This window comes from Canis lupus, chromosome 18 (genome assembly GCF_011100685.1).
Source record: "Canis lupus familiaris isolate Mischka breed German Shepherd chromosome 18, alternate assembly UU_Cfam_GSD_1.0, whole genome shotgun sequence".
Taxonomy (NCBI): Eukaryota; Metazoa; Chordata; class Mammalia; order Carnivora; family Canidae; genus Canis; species Canis lupus.
The window spans coordinates 43,410,728-43,433,256 of record NC_049239.1 but is presented as its reverse complement, the minus strand read 5'-3'; the positions used below and the strand labels follow the sequence as shown (position 1 = coordinate 43,433,256).

Sequence of the window (22,529 nt, the reverse complement as noted above, 5' to 3'; positions counted from 1 at the left end):
CTCAGGGTAGAAAGAGGCTACTGCTCAAGGCAAGTCAGGATTCAAGGGCTATTATCAGTTCAGTGGAAGCAAAGGCTCATAGAAAGAATATAAAACTCAGGCTGAAAAAAGACAATGAATTTGTCATCTGTGCAGCAGGAAATAGAAATCCTTTGAAATTTCTGTGTAAAGGAATTACAAAGTAGATAGCTTTTAAATTTTAATTTTTATCAAAGCACTACATACACATAATTTTAACAGTTAAAGAGTATTACAAGACTAATAAAGTCATATAAGCAGCCTCTTGCCCCATCCTCTCCCTGATTTCTGCTCTCTAGAAGCAATTACTTCTCAAATCTTTTAGCTGATTTTCTTCTGATAATTAACTGTCATATTTCTACTGTCACTAAATTTTCCATTTTGGCTATTATCTACTGGCTTCCTATGATGGGAGATGATTTCTTCCACCCTCTTTCCTCCCCCATCCTTCCAAAATAGCTTTAACACATTTTTAGGTTAAATAACATTAATTATTTACAGTACTAAGACTATATAAATATTCACAGCATGCAGGAATAGTATAGTAAGCTTGTATTTCTTTCACATACAGTTTTGTTTCTTCTGCGGGAGAAAGGCTCTTTCTTGTCACTCACAACTCATCTCTTTCCCTTTCTCTCTACAATGAGCATGTATTTTTAATTCCTTCACTGTCATTTTAGAGGGGATTTAGGAGAGGGTGGGGATAAACACAGGTGTTCATTCCTTAATGTTTACCAGAAGTCTGATCACATTTTATGAAGTGTACTCTGGCGAAGTATTTCAGAGGTGGGACAACAAGAGGCAGGGCACCACCAGTTAACAGAAACAGGGTTAGAACAGTGAGAGGAGAAAGAAAGGAACAGTGAGAGATTCTATCAGGGATGAACCATCTGAACACAGCAGGAGAACAGAAGATGGCAGAGCTGGAGAGAAGTAAGAATCCATAAAAACTCAGGGTCAAGAAGAATGTTGGTGGCATTAGCAAAAACAGGGAGGGGAAAAACATTATAAAAAAGAAAGTTTGGTTTTTGAAACATTAAACAGAGGATGGCTGGGGGCCATCCAAAGTGAAAAGAATTTATTAAAATGTCTGAGTTATTGCAGTGCCTGGGTAGCTCAGTTGGTTAAGCATCTGCCTTGGGCTCAGGTCATGATCCCAGGATCCTGGGATCCTTTGTCTCGTTGCCCTGTCCCTCCATCCTCAGTGAGGAGCCTGCTTCTCTCTCTGCCCCCCCACTCCTGCTCGCTGTCTCTCAAATAGATAAAAATCTTTAAAAAAAAATGTCTGAGTTATTTTCTTTAAAGTGACAAGTAGGAAAACTGAAGAAGACGAAAGCAAACAGGAAAGATGGGATGAAGCTGGTGGACAGGAGGAAAGGGAACCTGGGAAAGGAAAGCTTTTCAAAGAGAAGTGATCAAAGAATACTGTTTAAGAGAGAGTAGTTCTTAAACAAGTTGAATACAGAGTTACCATTTGAACCAGCAATTCCACTCCCAGGTATATACTCAAGACAACTGATAACATATGTCTGCACAAAAACTTGTACATCAATGTTCATAGCAGCATTATTCATAACAAGTCAAAAAGTGGAAACTGTTCAAATGCCCATCAACTGATAAATGGGTAAATGTGGCTTATCCATGCAATGGAATATTATTTAGCTACAAAAAGAAATGAAGTACTGATACACACTACCACATGGATGAACACAGAAAACAGGATGCTAAGTGAAAGAAGCCATACACAAAAGACCACATATTGTATGATGCCATCTATCTGAAATATTCAGGAGAGGCAAATCCAAAGAGTCAGAAAGTAGCTGCCAGGTACTGGGTGGGGAGAGAGGAATAAGAAGCAACTGTTCATAAGTATGGGGCTTCTATTTGGTGTGATGAAAATACTGTAGAATTACTCAGTGATGATGGTCACACAACTTCGTGAATATACTAAAAACTACTGAAGTGTACACATTGAAAGGGTGAATTTTATATGTGAATTGTATCTCAGTTAATAAAAAAGAGAGAAGTAAAAATGAATGAGGACTAGGAGAAAGTCACTAATTTAGGAGCTAAATCACTGTGATGGAACAAAAAAAGGTAAGAGATCACCGTATTCTTATAGATGAAGTTGAGAGATCAGTAGAACCAAAGTAAAGAGGAAATCTTAAAAAACTGTGTCACTCAGCCTAACTATATGTTCAAATTTCTCTCCCAAGAATTTGAAGCAGCTCTAAAATCACCTTAGAACGGAAGAGAGAAAGGGTTTTGTGAGCTTTTAGTTAATTTAATAATATCCATTGAGGGATTTCAACGTATAAGAACTTAACTAAAATGCAAATTCTTACAACCTAAATTGCATCAATTAATTAGGGAACCAAAATTTTACTCCAAACCTTGAATGATCTGTTCACTTGGGAAAAACATGAATCTATACCCCCAGGACACATGATAGTGAGAAGTACATAGCAAGTCCTCAGACATTTGTTGAATGAAAGAATGTTGGCTGAGAAACAGTGCTGCCTTCTGGGAATGGTGTGTGAACTGTAAAAGCAATGGGTGGCAAAGGTGAAAAGACTGCAGTAAGCAGTGTATGCTCGTAGTCATAAAAACCAAGAAGGCCCCTGCATCACTCATAAGGAAAAGGAAGATGTAATCGAATGTTAGATTTAGTTGGTTTAGGCTTTGTACTTCTCTACATATAGCTGTAATATATTTTAATTTAAAGTGCCCTAGGTAATAGGTTTGGTTGTATGTTAAACTTTAGCTTCTACCCCCTTCCTCCCCACGATGAAACCATTGTTTTTGTAAAAGGATTTTTTTTATTACTTTGAATGTCTTAGGAATATAACCCTTGCATTACAGCAAAATAGGTTATGGCAGAAGCACTAGGGACTTGAAATATGAAAAACAAAAAACAAATTAGACTGGAGGGAACTAATAACCTAGCAGGAGAAAGAAAATATGTACACAAATATGAGAAGACAGGAAAAATATTGTAAATACACTATACATCCTAAGTACAATTTGAAGCTAAGTTCCCTTGACAGTAAAATAAATCTAAGAGTAAGACATAGCAACATATATTTCACTTTTTAAAGTTATAATCATCTTGGGCACCTGGGTGGCTCAGTTGGTTAAGGTGCTGCCTTCAGCTCAGATCATGATCCCAGGGTCCTAGAGCCCTCCCTGCATTGGGACACCCTGTTCAGCAGGGAGTTTGCTTCTCCCTTTCCCTTTGCCTCTCTTCCTGGCTTGCACTCTCTTTCCTGCTCATTCTCTTAAATAAATAAAAATAAAGTTACAGTCATCTAATACCCATACCTTGTATTCTGTTATAATTGATCACTGTGATTTATGTTTTTCTTCTTCTTTTTTTGAAGATTTTATTTATTTATTTGAGACAGAGAGAGCACAAGGGGGGAGGAAGAGGAGTGGCAGAGGGAGATGCAGAAGCAGACACCCCACAGATCAGGGAGCCCAATATGGGGCTTGATCCCAGGACCCTGAGTTCATGATCTGAGCCAAAGGGAGATGCTTAACCAACTGACTGAACCATCCAGGCGCCCCTTATGTTCATTTTTCAAAAACATATAGCAAAATACTTTTACATTAATCAAGTAAGTAAGTTAAGACCTACACTATCTTCTGAGGAAAACTTCATAATTGCTACCATTTTCTGAATGCTTATTATGTGCCAAGGGTTACAATAAGTTCTCATTCAAGAAAAGAGTCTCATTAAATCTTTATAATTACCTTAAAGGAAGTTTGGTTATTCATTAGACAAATATTTATTGAGTGCCTACTTCCTGCCAGACAATAAACGAAGCAGACAAAAATTCCTGCCTTCATGGAAATTACATTCTGGGAGGAGTAGGGAAGAGGAGGAGAAACATAACAGTAATGAGTTCACCACAGAGCATGTGAAATTATGTCAAGTACCATAGAGAACTACACAACAGGGAAAAGCAATGGCAAATGCAAGGAGTGTTGAGTTGGCAAGTTAAATAAACAGGGTAGTTACTGAAAGGTGTTACTGAATCCTTCCCTATTCTACGGATGAGGAAAACTAAGCTCTGATAAGTTCAACAACTTTCTCTTGGTCACCCAGTTAGTTAAGAGGTGAAAGGGAATTTGAATTCAGCTGCCCTTATTATTAAGCTATATGGCCTCTCCCCAAGCTAGTAATAAATTCAGTTATAAAAGTTTACTTTATCAGCTATTTCCTTAAGATTATGTTGGCATTTTTAATCTCTCAAAGGGGTTAAGGAATAACTTTTTATTTCAATATTTGAGGTTTCATTTCACAACCATATTAACTTTTACAAAGGAGTGGCAAATAGCCTAAGATCTTTGATGTTAAATTCTTAGAAAAGAGGTCAAAATAATAATTAGCCAGGCAGTCAGGACATGTCACGAACTACATTCAGCCTGAGAAGATGATGTGCAAACCGCGGACAGGCCCAACCTCCCTCCTTACAGCAGCTGCCATCATCTCTGTTATGCTCCGAAAGTATTTATGTCCCAAGGACTCCTAGCACAAGCCAAATGTTCTTTAGCAACAACTTTTATTAAGCTGAGATGGATCCTTTTCAGCCACCTGAGCCTGCCTCTTAGCATTAGAGGTGTTCCTGTCACCAAAACATCCAAAGTTGGCAGTCCCAGTGTATTTTACGTAGTTTAGGTATTGCAAATAATCTGGGTGCTAAGGCATAGATCTACTTTTATTCCTCTTGACTTCAAATAATATCTTTTCCAAAGGAAGTCTGAGTGCTTTGCCATTTTTTCCTACTTAATCCCTGGAAGGAACATGGAGGTAAGCACCACATCCTCTCCTTTCAAGTGGACAGAGACTAAATGACTCACTTAAATTATATAGCAAAGAAGCCAGAATGACAATGGCACCCAGGCTGCCAACTTCTAGTTCAGGTTCCAACATGCAAGATCAGTAGTTCCCAAGTCTTTTTGTGTTTACAACACACACCTGGGTACTACAGTTTGGGGCAGAAATTAAAAGACTCAAAACAACACTCAAATCAGCAATCATAAAAACACAGTAATAATAAGACAATGTTTTATGGTGCTTATCTAGTGGACTTCGGTACTGCATCAATGAGCAGGCTATTGTCCCAAGCCCAGATTGTTCACTCACCCACTCACCAGACTAACTTTTCACATGTTCTGGGAAACACCAGCCTCTTACCTCTCACTCCTACCAACTTGTATCCTACCCTACAATACTCATGTGACTTCCTCACAGTCCCTAATCAACAATTTAAAAAAATTTTAGGGGATCCCTGGGTGGCTCAGCGGTTTAGCGCCTGCCTTTGGCCCAGGGCATGATCCTGGAGTCCCGGGATCGAGTCCCACATCGGGCTCCCTGCATGGAGCCTGCTTCTCCCTCTGCCTGTGTCGCTGCTTCTCTCTCTGTGTGTCTCTCATGCATAAGTAAATAAAAATCTTTTTTAAAAATTAAAAACATTTTTTTTAGCAAATGTGCATTTTATACACTGATCTAAACTTGGTGGCCTGCCAGTGTGCTAGGCTATGCAACAAAAGTCAGCCTGCCTTCAAGAAAACTTCCTCAACTAAGAAGTCAACTCAAATTAAGTGGTTAATTAAAACTTTAATGTAACATCACAGGGAAGCAAGCAATTGACAAACAGTGCCAAAGGCACTCTCAGTAAGGACTATATCCTCCTGTATCACATCAGAATGACAGCTTCTATGATAGCCAGAAAGAGACAACCGACTTGATCTAAGGAAGCCAGAGCTGGAAAGACACTATGCCTCTCAAAAAAAAAGAAAAAGAAAAAGAAAAAAAAAAAAAAAAAAAAAAACTTGTTGAGAAAAAGGAGACTAATGAAGTCTGGTTTGATGATAAGAACTTCAGATATGGTGAAGAGACATAAGGAAAACTAGAGAAGTGATAGCTTGCATTTTTGCAACACATTTCTTTGATAGGATAAATATTCTATCTTTTGAGTAAAGCTTTGTAACAGAACAAAGTTAATTATTTTCCTGTTACTTGTGGGGGAAACTGTGACAGTGATGGACATGGTCTCTAGAGCAGAAAGATGAGAAGAAAGCAAAAGTCAAGAAAGCCAGACGAGAAGCAATAAAGTATATAGTTGAGAAATAGAAATTTTAAAGCTCAACTTGAGATGTTCCACAGATCTATAATATAAGGAGAGGACTGCGCTATGTTCTCACAGGATCAACCTGAGTGCTTGGACAAGAGGAGAGGAGAAAATGAGTGGGGGTGGACTGAATATATTGTTAAATGAAAAAAAAAGTCTTATCAACAGCATAAATAAATAAATAATAAAGTACATTAGATCCTTCTGAGAGTGGAATAGTGGTAACCCAATTAACTATAAATCCTAGTCAACCAAAAACAAAAACAAAAATCCTAGTCAACCTAGATGGCAGGCAGCCTCCAGGGTTCAATACTGGATATGATCTGGAATACAAAGGATTAATCATGATTAAAAGAATTCAAATCTTTGGTTTCTCAAAAGCAAGCAGTACAGGTAACTCCTTGAGATTTCCTAGTGTTCAACATTTAAAAAGATCAAAGTCAAAGGAGACCAAAAGTGAAAGAATCAAGAGTTCGAGGACCTTCAACCAGGTCCTATTTTGAAGAAGGAGCAAAGAGGCATGCATTTCTTTGGAAGGTAGTCTGAACCTTAATCTCACCTGTATTCATTTATAATATTCTTTGAGTTTATTAATCACACAAAAAAGCTCCCCCACCCTCGCACTGCAAACTGTCCAATGAAGGAAAGACAAGATATAAGAGGAGATATAAGAGGAGCTCTGAGGATAATTCAATTTGCCACAATGAAAAGGCCTAAGGATTCATTTTTCACATTTTCCTTCAGAGACAAGGCCCTTAGGCCATTCCCAGTTTGATACTTGGTTTCCCCTTATACTCCCCACACAAAAATTATGAGTCATGTAAAGTTGTAAAATGTAAAACAGTCAAATTGTGACCAACATTGCTTAGCTTAGGGAAATTAAGAATCCCGTAATTCTTACCAGTTACTTTTTACTTTTACACTAAGGTCCCAGATGAAGAAGGTGGAATAGCAGACTATGACATTTGAAATAAGGAGGGCAAAGAAAGCAGGCATCTTTTTTTTTTTTAAAGCAAGCTCTGTCTGTGCCCAATGTGGGATTTGAACCCACAACCCCAAGATCAAAAGTCACATGCTCTACTGACTAAGCCAGACAGGCACTCCAAAAGCAGGCATCTTTAAATAAAGGATACCCCCCTCCCCGAAACCAGGACTAAGTTATTTTTTTCAGAATTTCTAAACTCTAACAGCGTTTCTTTAAATGTCAGAAAAGAACACAGTCTCTCTCCAGAAGTTGCATTAGCCTTTTTGATAAAAGCCCCTCTCCCACTTGGGAGAGACACTAATAACATAAAGGAAAAGGTAGATAACTCTACTTGTGCTTAAAAACAAAGACTAATAAATCTATGATAACTAACTTAAAACACAGAGTATCTGGAAATAATAGTAGAAAGGGACAAAAAGTATACATGAAGTCTGAGGCAAATGAACATACAGTCGGTCTTTCTTTCACCACTACAATCTCCAAATTCTATGGCCAATTCCTGTTACTTGTACCAATTGGCAGACTGAGAAAATCTATAAATGAGTCTTAGGAACCACAGTTTAATGGGTGGGGTGGGGACAGGTGTAGTCTGGAAGCTGCCAGCAGAGCAAGCTCACTGTTTTCATTTAGATGGCATATTTTTAGGGATGGCTTGGGTTGGATAATAGTGGTAGAGAGGTAATCCAAAGATTTCCAAGCTAACCCATGGTGTTGGCTGCTTCTATCCCCCTAAGACCTTAAAATTCTTCCGAGGTAAGACAAAGATCAGAATAGCTGGAAAATTCTTTAGAGCAGGTGTTCCTAAGCTATCCCTGTAGTCTCTTCAACTAGAACATAAGGGTGGAGAAACTGGGCACTTGAAAAAACTTATTTCAGCTTTGCACTGATATTTTCAGTTTTAATTCGTTTACCTAATAAGCAATAGAACATTTCAACACTTTTCCCCTGTCACATCACTTTAGCAGAATCAATAAAAATAGTCAGACCAAGAAACACTCTGTGGCTTTATAAACTCTCAGTTACCACCTCTTATGTTAGTTGCATTCATTTTACCTGAAAGAAAATGGAGTTCAAATTCTGTGACCCATGAGAGATAAACATAAAGGTAAGAGAGGAAAGGGACCCAAAGAGCAAAGCAGAAGCCAAGAAGGACACTGGCTGTCTTATCACCACATACTCAAGCCTCTTATCAGACAGTAAGAGATAAGCTCTTTAAACAGTCTGTACATTTCCATTCCTAGTGTTGTTCTTCTTTTCCAAGGAACACCACTGCTCCACCTCCTTTTGGGAATGGAATCTGCATTTTCCCCAGCCCAGGCTCAGCTGAACACATCACTTCTCTCCACTTTCTAGTAACAAACATGGTCACACATGTACATTTCAAGTTGCAGTAGCAGCTCCCTTTCTGCCTCATGGTCCTTTCTTGAATCTTGGCTAAGCTTTAAGGCAAGGCAAAGAGATGTTTAATAAGCATACCGGGTACCCTGTTGAGCTGGATGATGAACTTCTCATCCAAGCTAGCTAAAATTCCCAACGGTAAGTATATACCTCTCTCGTACATAAGCTATCCTATTTTTACAAAATTGCCCAACACAAAATCCAGGGCTCACCTGCAGCAGAGTCTGCATCCTACCAGTCATTGAGATGGCTCTGAAAGAACATCAAGGAAGTTCTAAAAGAATCATGGATAAATATGAAATTTGCCTCTATGTGCCTGAGGTCCAATCTATGCATTCACATTTGGAGCCCGTAACACAGTTTTATTTTGTTTACCAATCTCATCAATAAAGTCAAAAACTAAATCCTATGCTTGAGAACTATTCTAGTTTCTCCCAACAGTTGGTATAAAATAGTACAACATATCACAGTGACTGGGCACACAAAGATCCCTTGCCTTAGTTTTCAGGAACTTTTCTTCCAAGTTGCTTCTGTTAAAGGATTATAAACGATGCCACAGGTACAGGTTCACTGACAGCCAATTTAGTAAGTGCTCATACTGTTAATCCTGCCAGTCTTACTCCTACACAGAAATACATGTGGCCCCAAGGGGCCCAACCACCCACAGAGCTCTTCTGCACATCTTTTCACCCTCTAGCACACAAAAATAGAGGGCTACATCCCAGAAAACAGAGAAAGAGAAAAAGTAGTTTTTTTGAAACATTATGTCTAGAAAACCAGGATCTAGCATTCTATTTTTTTTAAAGATTTTATTTATTTATTCATGAGACAGTGAGAGAGGGGGGAGGGGCAGAGGGAGAAGCAGGCTCCATGCAAGAAGCCCAACGTGGGGCTCGATCCTGGGTCTCCAGGATCATGCCCTGGGCCGAAGGTGATGCTAAACCACTGAGCCACCTGGGCTGCCCTAGCATTCTATTTGGATGTAATTTCTAAATTCATGTCTCTGAATAATCCAAATAATGATCTAAGCCAAGATGTTTCTTTAAAATTCCAAATCGATACACCTCTATCCCTTGGTATGCTGAAACTTTCAAGTATATGTAAGGACACTTAAAAAAAAAAAAAAAAGGCAATTTGTTTAGAGTGAGCTGCCAGGCTACCACAGATCTCAAAAATCTGCTTAGTTGTGCTACAATGTTACAGTAATTGCCCTTAATGAGTTAATCCTCCCTGTATTCAGGCCCTTGGAGAGTGACCTCTCGGACTCCAGGCTTGGTGACCGGACTTGCTTTTAGCTCATGGAACAACAGAAGTGACATAACTGGAGACTTGAAACGTGCTTGTACATTGAGGCCTGACCTCTCTTACTTCTCTTTGGAATCCCGAGACTCTACGTGAAGAAGCATTAGTTAACTTACCCACGAAGAGAACAGAGATAAATCATCCCAGCTGAGGCTAACCAGCCTGCCAACTGCCAGACAATGTCCACAAAGCCATCTGTATATTAGTTTTCTATGGCTTCCATTAGAAATTACCACAAACTTAATGGCTTAACATAAATTTACTAGCTTTCAGTTCTGCAGGTCAGAAATCCAATACAGGTCTCATGGGGCTAAAACCAAGGTGTTGGCAGAGTTCTGTTCCTTTCTGGAAGCTCTACAGGATAATCTATTTCCTTGCCCATTTGAGTTGCTGGCAGAATTCAGTTCCTTGCAATTGCAGGACTGAAGTCCTCATTTCCTTGTTGATGGGCAGCTGAAGGCCATTCCCATCTTCTATCATTGTATATCTCTGACTACCCTTTCTCTTCTGCTTTTAAGGGTTCATGTGATTAGAATGGGTCCATACAGATAATTCCTCCCCTACCTCAGAATCTGTAACTTTAATCAGATCTGCACAGTTCCTTTTGTCACAGAAAGTAACACGTTCACAGGCTCTAGGAACTAGGATTTGGAGATCTTTGGCAAGTCATTATTCTGCCTATATATCATGACCATATACATCCAGCCAAGCCATCAACTGACCACAAACAGCAGCTAAGTTGGCCCATATCAGAAAAACTGCACACTTAACCCACAGAATTTTGAGGAAAATAATATGCTGGTTTAAGCCAAAAAAAATCTTAGGGTGGTTTGTGAGGCAGGAAGAGCTAACTGATGCAAGCCTACACCACTTCTTAAATTTTTTAAAGATTTAAAGTAATCTCTACAGCCAATGTGGGGCTCGAACTCACAAGCCCTGAGCTCAAGAGTCGCAGACTCACCTGACTTAGCAAGTCAGACGCCCCAACACTACACCACTTCTGAAGGGTCTGTGCAACCCACAGTCCATTAACATCCATCTTTCCCACTTCTCTGCTCTATTTCAACAAGCATGCCTAAGAGGCCACCGGCCATTTTCTGCTCTCTGAATCATAACACAAAACAATTAAATTACTGGTGTTTCTTCTTCCAGGACAGATCTAGAGATTACTGCTGAAATTTAACAAAAGTCAGTCTTATTATCTCAACAGAACAACAGAGCAGCTTTCCGATCCATGACGAAAAAACATATATGCTAGAAGTCTTAGAGAAAGATTTGAAGGAGGGACCATCTTTTGACAGAGCAAAAGCTACTGATGGAAGAGGGAAATTTCACTGTTACCCAACCATCTCTCCTTTGCATAAAGGCCAATGGGAGCTTTGAGGCACGGCCTCTAAACTGGGGTCTCCAACCCTAGCAGCAAGCACATTTTCTCAAATGGGCTCTCCCTCAAATCTGCTGATACTGTAAGGTCTGCAAAACTTAAGTAGAAGGAAAATGCAATAGCAAGTTAATGTCCTTTTGGCTCTTTTGGCTGACTTCCCTGTGCCTGGGTCTTGCCTATTAATTGAATGCTATTCGGATTTCATCTCAAAAACAAATGAGGATGGAGACCAGAGGCCTGCCTTCCCCAGACTGATAAGAGCAGCACAGTGCAATTATACCCGAACAGCTTTGTTTTGGAATGTAATCACCGCCCCAGCCTTCTTCCCAATGGGATGGCAACAGTGTAATTACCTCTTCAGGATTCATTGTTTGGGAATGCAATTCTACAGGGCCCCCTTTCTAGGGGAAAGGAGCTGCAACAAGAATATAACAGAATTCGGAGCCCCCTACCCAGCAGCAGTCTTGGGAGCCAAACAAATTATTTTTGTTCTCTTTAAGTGAGGCCAGAGTTTAAATTTCAGTCTGTTTTTCTACCAACAGGGAGTCACCCACATCCCATGATGGTTCTGTTTGAAAAGTCCCCATCTAAAGCCAGACTGCTTGCATTCTAATTCTCACTTTGTCAAGTACTAGCTGTGGTCTTGGGCAAATTACTTAATCCCTCTATGCCTCAGTTTCCTCATCTGCAAAAATGAGTAGTAACAAGGCATCACTAGAATGTTGTGAAGATTAAGTGAATATATGAGAAGTGCTTAGAACAGTACTTGGTCTATAGTAATTGCCCTTGGTTTTTCTGGTTTGTTTTTATTTTTTATTTTTTTTATTTTTTATTTTTTTTGTTTTTAAACCACATTTGAAGCACCATATTCTACAACCATTACATTTTGCAAATGTGATCTAATATTAGCTCATGGTCAAATCTAAGCTTGACTTACCACGTTCTTTCTTTTCACCACTCCTTTTGCCAGTTCAGCGCGCAGGGTAATGTTAGATAACTTTAAGTGCTGCTACAGAACCAGCACAGCCTCTGACATATTTGCCCAGGTAAAACTTTAATAGGCAGGAGTGACTGTGGTATTTCCATGTCATTCCTTTTATTTATGTTACCAGTCCAAGGGATATTATAATAAAAAAACTGGTGGAATCTTGCTGTTGAAAAAACTAGTAAGTTTTTTTTTTACCAAAAGCAGCCATTGGCAATATGGCAGATTCTCACGAAAATTTACCTTTCTAGCCAGATTTATGAAAATAAATGATATATCTTCCTCACATGCGTAAAGAACACCTCACCTTCCTGAACAATACCCTTGTTCCTACTGGGAACTTTGATCTTTTACCTTCTGTTCACCTTTCCTTCTGCTCCTTTGTAGCCTAGTTAAATTTTCTGCATATGAAGAAATACTCCTGATATGTGCTTCACCAGCCATAAGCCTCAAGAGTAAAAATCAGGACTATATTCTTTAGGAATTCCAGGCAGGCATTCCCAAAGAATATTGTTCCACTGCTAAAGACAAGAGGAATGAAGCTGGGCCCCTTCTGCATGGTGCATACAGCTGCAGTGAACTGGGCTTAGGACAAACCAAGGGACTGATTTCAGTTGCCCTGTAATAATGAAAAGCTGTGGTTACAGGATAACTATTTGGCTCTGGGGTAAAAACTCCAAAAGAAACACCTCCAGGGAGTCTCTACACTCCAAAAGGTCCCTGGTCACCCACCTACAAGTGCCTCTTTCCACATCATGGCTTATACCAAGATATCTGTGCTTGCTTTTGGCTTCTAGTTGAGTGGCACAAGGACCCTGGGGAAGAGTTGGCCTTGCAGATCAGAAGTTGTTAAAGTAAGGAAATTAACACCCACAGGTTGGCTCTACTTTGGTAAAGAGGGTGAGAGGTGCTGTCTGCCAGCTTCCATGGCATTTCCAGCCAGTTTGGAATAAATGAGGCTGCTTGAGTTCATAAAAAGAGAAAGAAAAAGAAAAGCATATGTGAGCTCAGAGTTTTAAAAAGAAGGAGGTGGAAGGTTAGCATGGTTTATTAGCTTCCAGTATTTATCCTGATCATGTGGGTAAAACTGATGGAGTAGATGGGCCAGCAAAAGGATTGTTCCAAGTCTTTTTTTGGTGTTAGAACTCTAATCTTCAATAAAGTAGAGACTGTCTGTCTACTGCTTCTACTAGAAAATATGGGCTCTCACCTTACATTTAGCTTTTTCTTTCTTTACATCTCCTCTTTAGATTTCTATCTATTTCTATATATATTTTTTAAAGATTTTATTTACTTATTCATGAGAGACCACCAGAGAAAGGCAGAGACATAGCCAGAGGGAGAGGCAGGCTGGGGAGCCTGATTGGGACCCCATCCCAGGGGCCCTGAGATCATAACCTGAGCCAAAGGGAGATGCTCAACCACTGAGCCACCCAGATGTCCCTAGATTTCTATACTGTATCATTTGTTTTGAGGGTTGCAAACCAGTCATAACCTAAGAAGACAGAAGTAAAAGTTCTGACATTACAAAGTACATAAGATTAGAGGCCACCTTCAGTTAACACCGTCATAATAACTAGTATTTCTAAGAACTTAATAAACTTTGAGATCACTCTATGTCTAGGGAAGCCCCAGAATACAGAGAATTTAAAGTACAAGTAAACAATGTGGTCTCAATCCAGATATGCTGACATTAACATTTCTCTTTTTGGAAGAAGGAAGAGGAATAGGTGGAAACTTGGTTAAGAAGTCGGGGAAGAGGGATGCCGGGGTGGCTCAGTGGTTGAGTGTCTGCCTTTAGCTCAGGGTGTGATCCTGGAGTCCTGGGATCAAGTCCCACATCGGGCTCCCTGCATGGAGCCTGCTTCTCCCTCTGCCTGTGTCTCTGCCTCTCTCTTTCTGTATCTCTCATGAATAAATAAATAAAATCTTTAAAAAGAAAAAAAGAAGTTGGGAAAGAGGTTATAGGTCAATTCCTCCTACTTTCTGCTACAGAAATACTTTAAGGTACTGAACTCCCACAGCCAGCTTTCTGTTTATACTTCCAGTCTGGTGTTTAGCATGATACCAATTTAGTAGGTGGTAAGCTTTGGAGGGCAGAGATCATGTCTTTTCACCTGGATACCTAATACTGTACCATATAAACAATAAAAGTTCAATAAATGCTCATTGAATCAAAATAGCTGATATGCCAGCTGAGTACTCTGTATGTAATTAAGAATTCATTCTTCCCCATTATTAACAGCTCCAGATGAAGAAGAGTTATAGAGCAGGGCCTCACCAGCACTGATTATCTTGGGTTCCTGGTATTACCACCTCATCTCTTCCCATGCCTCTGGCTCCGCATCTGTTCCTAGCTCAGTGAGTTCTTAAATTTTAAGTATATCATGATCATCTAGACTCTTTTAAAACACAAATTCCTGGAGCCTACAACCAGAGTTTCTGATTCAGTGGTCTGGGGTAGGGCCCAAGAATTTACATTTATTACACGTTCCAAGGTAATGATGCTACTGGCCCAGAAACTACATTTTGAGAATTCAATGTTGCCAAGGTTACACAAAAGCAAACACCTGGTCTGCTGAGCAGATATGCATTTTATCAACACAAGTCCTGATGGAGGACAGAAAATAGTTCGTCACATGCCAGCTTTGTGATTCCTTTATTACTCTTCCCCACTTGAGGGACATGACTACAAGCAACAGACGACACATTAGACCATCAAATTATCAACACAAGGACTCTCAGGTTACCATCTGTTGGTGCTACAGAACAAAAGGTCCACAGTATTTTCAATTCACTGACCACAGCAAAAAGGGAAAAAGTCCTGCTTGGGACGCAGGAAGAGCACCATTTGGGAAGAACACAGAAGAGCAGTGAGAGATCAGTAAGGTTATAATCAGTGAGGAGATTGTCATAGCTCTAACTCATACTGGTCTCCAAAATTTATAATGAAAATCATAATAATGATTATAGCAATATCTACTGAATACTTGTGTTAAAAATACTATTCTAAGTGTTTCATTCATTTAATTTCACTCACTTAACTCATTTAATCCTTAAAACAATCCTATAAGCTAGGACCTTTTTTTTTTTTTTAACCATGAGAGAAACAAAAAGAGAGGCAGAGACACCGGCAGAGGGAGAAGCAGGCTCCATGCAGGGAGCCTGACACCAGACTCAATCCCCATACCCCAGGGTCATGCCCTGGGCCAAAGGCAGGCACTAAACCGCTGAGCCACACAGGGATCCCCACTAGAACCTATTCTTATGCCCATTTTACAGATGAAGAAATTGAGGCTCCCAAAAGGTAAAATAACTAAGATCACACTGTTAGGAAGTAGCAGAATGAATATGTGAACCTAGATAGTCCTGGAGCCCAAACTCAAACATTTTGCTATACTGCCTCCCAAGCAGACTATATACTATAAATGGCAGCTATCCTTCCCAAACTCCCACTTACTCATCCTCACAGACCCATTCAAAAAAAAAAAAAAAAAAAAAAAAAAGCAAAAAAAAAAAGACAGAATTTCTTCAAACTGTACCAAAAGACACAAATCCTTAGTCCACATCGTGTTTGAGCTACATTCTCCTTAGCTACACTCTATCAGGATTGTCAGTTAAAGTCCCAGGGGAATTATTAAACTTTTAGTAGCAGGGCCAAAACAAAATAGAAAATCAGGCCACTCCCTGGCTAGACTGTCAACTCCCTAGGGGCAGAACCACTTAATTCTTTCATAAGACCCAAAGTGCTCTGGAAAATGCTAAGCATTTAAAAAAGTGCTACATACACTTCAAAATGACAGTACAGAAAGGGCACAGGTGGGGAAGCATCAGTGGGGAAAGATCAAGAGGAAATTTCCTGGGGGAGAGATGGAGGCACAGAAGAACTTAATCACATAATATAAAAGGGACAGAAAAGTTTATTGACAAAGCCTAGTATTTTCCTCTAGGAAAGCTTTAAAGAGCACAGGCAATTCAGCTTAGAAACTAAGACCCCAGTTCTCAATAAGAACACTTCTCACTAGTAGTGTAAGGAGATGCAGTAAAAGAGTAGGGTAGAGAGGACTCCAATGCTCCAGTGACTGGTAGACACCAAGTAAGTAAAAGTTCTGGGTGCTGTAAGGCATTTGGGAAGGCTGGGTTCTCTGGAAGGAGTGTTGAATTTACTTCTGTTTCCCAGGCAACCAAGCCAGCCCCTTATCGCCTTCACTTTCATCACTGGAGCAGAATGAAAGGTAATTGGGTTAATTATTAAAGAAACACTAGCTAGTACTGCTACTACTAATTGTCCATTTATCTGAGGTTTATAAACAGCCATCTTAATTGATGTTGAGTTGGAATGTGTCACTCACTTTATTTGCCTGGCTACTAGGTACCAGACACAGAGATAAAGGGTCCAGCCACGGAGATCAAGGGTCCAGCGATGGAGATAAAGGGTCTAGCCATGGAGATAAAGGGTCCAACACCAGAACTATTATTCATTTATGTTCATACTCATTTAAGTATACCATGATGGCCCTCAACTGTACTCGCTACTGTTCATCTCTCCCAGATTTGCCAATTCAAGCAAAGGTCTAGTATATTAGGTAATTTGTTGTATCACAGAGCTACGATATCAAGTTGAAAAATCAGGCTAATTCCTAAAAGTCAGCAAGCCTAGGGCCCCAGATGCCCATTTACATGGCCAAGCTAGACCAGGCAGGCCTCCTAAAAGTAATTCTCTAAGGTACCAGGGAAATGGGGAACATCTAAGAGATACAAAAGACAACCAAATATAAAGTTGACAAGGAAAAGAAAAGTCAAGTCTTACAAAAGAGGTAGCTCTGTCTTATCCACAACAAGCAATAAACAGAAGGATGCTTAGGACATGAGATTATATAAAACAATTATTCTAACACTGCATCGTTGGGTTTATAATATATATAGATGTAATATACATGACAATAATAGCACAGAGGAAAGAGAAGGGAATAAAGTCACAATGCAGCAAAGTTTCTGTATCTTACCAAAATTAGGTTTGTATAAGTCTGAGGTAGCTCAGACTTTAAAAATCAATAAAGATATTAAAATGGTACATTAGAAAATATCCACTTACTATAAAAGAAGTCAGCAAAGGAGAAACAGGAACAAAAAAGACATTAGAAATACAGAACAGAAATAGCAAAATGGCACACAAAAATCCAACTATAACAACAACATTAGAGGTGAATAAATAATCCAATCAGAGATTGTCAGAGTGGATAAAAACAAAAATCAGCAACACAGATATGAACTGAACAGGTCAACTTAGATGTGGATTTTTTTTTTTAATAAATACAATACAGTAGTATAAATGTATTTTCTCTTACGATTTTCTAAATACCATTTTCTTTTCTCAGGATTATTAAGAATACAGCATATAACACAATATGCAAAATAATGTGCTCATCGACTATGTTATTGGTAAGACTTCTGGTCAACAGTAGGGTATTAGTAGCTATGTTTTTGGGTCGTCAAAAGTTATACATAGATTTTCAACTACATGGGGGTCAGATTCAAAGAAATAAATAGTTTGAAGTTTAAAAAGATGGAAAAATATATATCACACAATCAACAACCATTAAAGAGCTGGAGTAGCTATATTAATATAAGAAAAAATAGATTTAAAGACAATATTGCTAGAGAGAAGAACATTTTATAATGATAAAAGAATTAATCAGGAAAGCATAACAATTATAAAAATATATGTAGCTAATAACAAGGTCTCAAAATATATAAGGCAAAACCTAACAAAACTAAAAGGAGAAATACACAATTAATCAATAATAACTGGAAGTTTCAATACCTTGCTCTTACCAAAGGATGGGACAACTAGACCAAAAATCAGCAAGGATATACAAAACTTGAACAAGTGTATTAACCAAGCAGATCTCCCCAATACCACACTCCATGCAACAACAGAATATACAGTCTTCTCAAGCACACAGGTAATATTTACTAGGACAGACCATGTGCTAAGCCATAAAACAAGTTTCCATAAATTTAAGATATTTAAATCACACACCACAGTGATATTAAATAAGAAATCAACAGAAGGAAATTTGGGAAATTCACAAATACATGGGGAACCCTGGGTGGTGCAGCGGTTTAGCGCCTGCCTTTGGCCCAGGGCGCGATCCTGGAGACCCGGGATCGAATCCCACGTCGGGCTCCCGGTGCATGGAGCCTGCTTCTCCCTCTGCCTATGTCTCTGCCTGTCTCTCTCTCTGTCTCTATCATAAATAAATAAAAAATAAAAATAAATAAAAAATTTTTCACAAATACATGAAAATTTAAGAACATCCTCCTAAATGTCTAGTGGGTCAAAGAAATCATAAGAGAAAAATTAGGATGACTGGGCACAAAGCCATCTATAGCTCAGGACACTTGACCAGGCCCCAGTGACCTGTGTCAAGGAGGAAGAAAATCCTAACACTCCCCATTGATTTTAATCAAAACACTAAATTAAGTACATCAGGCCCACATCTGTTGGGAACAGATGCTCATTAGGATGAAAGTCAAAAGGATTAGGCAGGACATCTAATACTCTATTTTACAGGTCTCTATCTTACCCAGGTCTCCTTCCCTCAGAAGTTTTTTGTTCTTCCAGTAATTACTAGGAAGATGTCAAATGCCAGGACTTCTCATTTTACTTGTATGAGGCCTCAAACATGCAGAAAAATATTTTAAGCTTATGAACCTTTTGGCAGATACCCCCTACTTGAACTCAGGCAAAACATGGCACAGAAGATTATGAGTCAGGCAGACAGACCTGGTTTAAAGTTCTAGGTCTGCCTCTCACTGTGTTATATTGGGCAAGTGACCTGACTTCTCTGAATGTCAGTTTTCTTCCCCGTAGAACAGAAACGCACCATCTATTCCACAAGGTTGCTATAATGATTATAGGAGGTAATATATGGGAAAGCACTTAGGACAGCATGTGGCTCATAGTAGGCAGTCATTAACTTTATGTCCTTTATTATCAGTGGCTGTTACTGCACAGAGCCAGACCTGTCTACCAAAAAGTCAGCAGAGGGAGCTCCCCAGACTTCTGTGTTTCCCCAAAAATACACCTGGTAGAGTTGCAATAGCTTTAAATTTACTTATACATCTTTAAGTATAGGTTTAGAATTTGTGTTGCTAAAGAAGGGGCATGATGTGCATTGATGGGTGACTAGAGGCCATCAGGAACCTAAAGAATTGTGGGGAAGGCACCAGATAAAGAAAGAGAGATGAGAATTAATAATCAAAACACTTCCTTGTAGTAGCTTCTGCTTTCTATTATCATTCTAAGGCTCATGTGGGAGGAAGTGGGCAGAATGGATCATTTTTGTTGATGACTCTAAATGGCTTTGGCTATGGTTCACTGGAGACTCATTTGCCACCATAGTACTGGTCATGCTTCCTATAACTGCAGGTGTGTGTATGCTTCATACCTGCAAAAAGGCATTCACCTTTCAAAGGGTTTGGCTTTATGTTTGAAGCTAAGAACCAAACAGCAAGATTGAGGTATGGTCAACCATGTAAACTTTGAGCTAAGCTATAGAGGATAGGAATCATGCCTCTTATTCATTTTGGTAGCCTAGAACAGCACCTGGTACATAGCTACAGAACAAATACCTGTTGAATATAATTGTTTTGAGACCATCACAACCTCATTCCAATCATACAAGTGAAATTGCCTTTCCAGGAAAACTGGGTGCTTACTGCTAACAGGCCAATTTGTCCTTCACTCCAAAAGCCGTTATTACAGGAGCTCTATTACACGATTGCAGTAAGTTTAATAAAAAGCAAAAATCTGCGTCAATGAAGGCTAGAAGGCTCAGAGAAAGGGCTACTACATAATGATTTTCTTCAGCATACAGCACTGGGTCATAAAAGGCTATGTCTAGAAACCACTCAAAACAGAGGAATTAAGTAAGAAAAACCCTGAAAATCAAACAAGTTTCCTGGGAGCTCTTTTCCCTCTTCCTTAGATTAAGGTCCTAGAAGAAGCATGCCATTTTGATGCTTTATCCTTTAAAATAACTGTAGGGAGGTAGACTAGGAAGCTTTGGAGTCCCACTGCCTAGTTCAGTTCTGGCTTCTCAACTTCTAGCTGTACCACTCTGGGCAAGTCAGCCTTCTGGGCTTTAGTTTCCTCTACTGTTAATTAGCTAATAGCACCTATCTCAGTATAACTGCAAGAAAGAAATTAAATATAAGTGGAAAAGTATTTAAAATACTCCCTAATATACAGCAAGTGCCCAATAAATGTTAGGCTTTTTCTTTTTTGGTTGTTGTTATTATTCTTGGAATTTTCTCAAGAGACAAATAATACGGCTGTCGACAGAAACTGGAGGGACACCCAAACACAAGTCCCCCCCACTTCCTGAAAGTCTGCTTTACACCACTTCAGTTTTACAAAAGACCTGCATTAGTACTTTGTTCTTGCTAACTGAAGGAAATCCAAAGAGGATTTTCACTTTCACGAAAAAAGGCAATAAGTGAAAATAGCATTTAGCATTTGCTTTACAGTGAGCTGTTACAGAGGCAGCATGCACCCTGAGCATCAAGCTGTCATAGCTTTGAACTGTATCTGTCAGCACATCTGTGCTTTATCTCAATTTATTTCGTGCATCCATTAGCAAGATGTGTCCTAAGGTATCAGAGAAGCCTAAGAGAGGTCTTTTTTTGGGGGGGGTTTGGGTACACTAAAAATTTTTTCCATATAAATTAACGGTAACTGCTTCTTCCCTTTGCACCATTTTGGCTTGCAAAAGCTTTTCTAGGAACACTCTACTTTTGGACAGTAGAGGAAACCTGAATCTACAAATGATGAGGGCCTTTAAGAAAAGACCAATAGGTTCTCTGTAACACATATCTTAAGAAAACAGAAGAAACTAGTTTAATTGTGAATGGAAACCATCTGCTAATCTAACTCAAGAGTGAGGTTCTTGAGAGTCTAGATTTCCTCCCCCTTGAGATACTGCACATTCTTTGTTAGAGAACTTTTCTCAGTAGATTTCATATCTGTTAACAACTACCTGCTGGACCATAACCTCTGTATTCAAAAGTATCCCTAAGTGAAAGGGGGCCTCTTGGGGGTCAGATCTCTCCTCATCAAGGAGGAAACAGGAAATGGTGGTATAGTTCTTAAATCTAAGGAGAAATAAATATACAGCCATTCCCAAGCAAAGCTAAATGCCAAGGAAACACAGATTTTCCAGCAGTAGAGGAACAGGAGGTGCTGTGTGGGGTGATGGAGGCAGATGTCTAGAACAAAGGGTGGAGTAGGGCTCTGTAGTATTGCCTGGCAGCAAGCGATTATCTGTCAGTGAGGAGCTTCCACATGCCATCAGCCAAGCCACACAGAAACATGAAGCATGGAGACACACAGAGACATGGGGTCTGTTAACCCCCTAGGGCCAGACATCCTTAGACAAGGTTGTCAGGAGACCAGATGTAGTCTGCTTCCTCACCAAGGCTGGACCTACAAAGAGTCCTGGTGGCTAGCAGAGAATCCCACTGAGGTTTCTGGGACTTCTAAGCCTTGATATTGGGTCAAGGATAGTCCTACCTAGGGGAGGCCAGATCCTGTGGCCTCCAGCTGTCACAGTAGCTTGTTTAGAAATCACATTCTAGGGGATCCCTGGGTGGCTCAGTGGTTTAGCGCCTGCCTTTGGCCCAGAACATGATCCTGGAGTTCTGGGATCGAGTCCCATATTGGGCTCCCTGCATGGAGCCTGCTTCTCCCTCTGCCTGTGTCTCTGCCTCTCTCTCTCTCTGTCTCTCTCATGCATAAATAAATAAATAAATAAATAAATAAATAAAATCTTTTTAAAAAAAGAAAAAAGAAATCACATTCTCCCAGGCTGACAGTATTACTGCCTCACACAGATCCCTTCCTACCTTTAACCACCACATGGCCCAGATTTTCCAAAACATAATGTCTTTATGAAATTTTTAATAGACGCTTTACACACCTAAATGTGGTTTTTTATACCTCTCATGCCTTCACATACATAAATTTAGAGGTTCACAGTGGAAGTGAGGGGAAAGTGAAGTAAAGAGTGTGATGGGGAAATACTCTGTCAGGAAAAAACAGGATTCTGCTTTGTTTCCTCCTCTAGACACTGCCCAGAAGCAGCAGCACATACTATGTCTGAGAGCCTGCTAACATTATGTATCTTAGCCCAAAAACACTGGTCACTGAGCGATTCAGCCACCATAAAACTGTCTCAGATGGGCTTGTCCAGCCCATTTTTTGTCTCTGAGATTTCTGAGCCAGCTCTATGGGTCTCTTCTCCTCCTCCTTCCCTG

At 39.6% G+C, this 22,529-nt stretch overlaps 1 protein-coding gene and 1 non-coding gene across 2 annotated transcripts in view; both read right to left on the bottom strand.

Annotated features, from left to right (window-relative positions):
- The window catches only part of AMBRA1 (autophagy and beclin 1 regulator 1), a 170,062-nt gene that overhangs the window by 66,925 nt on the left and 80,608 nt on the right, over positions 1-22,529 (bottom strand).
- Positions 7,182-7,254, bottom strand: TRNAK-UUU. Its single transcript has one exon. It is a non-coding gene; the product is annotated as a tRNA-Lys (tRNA).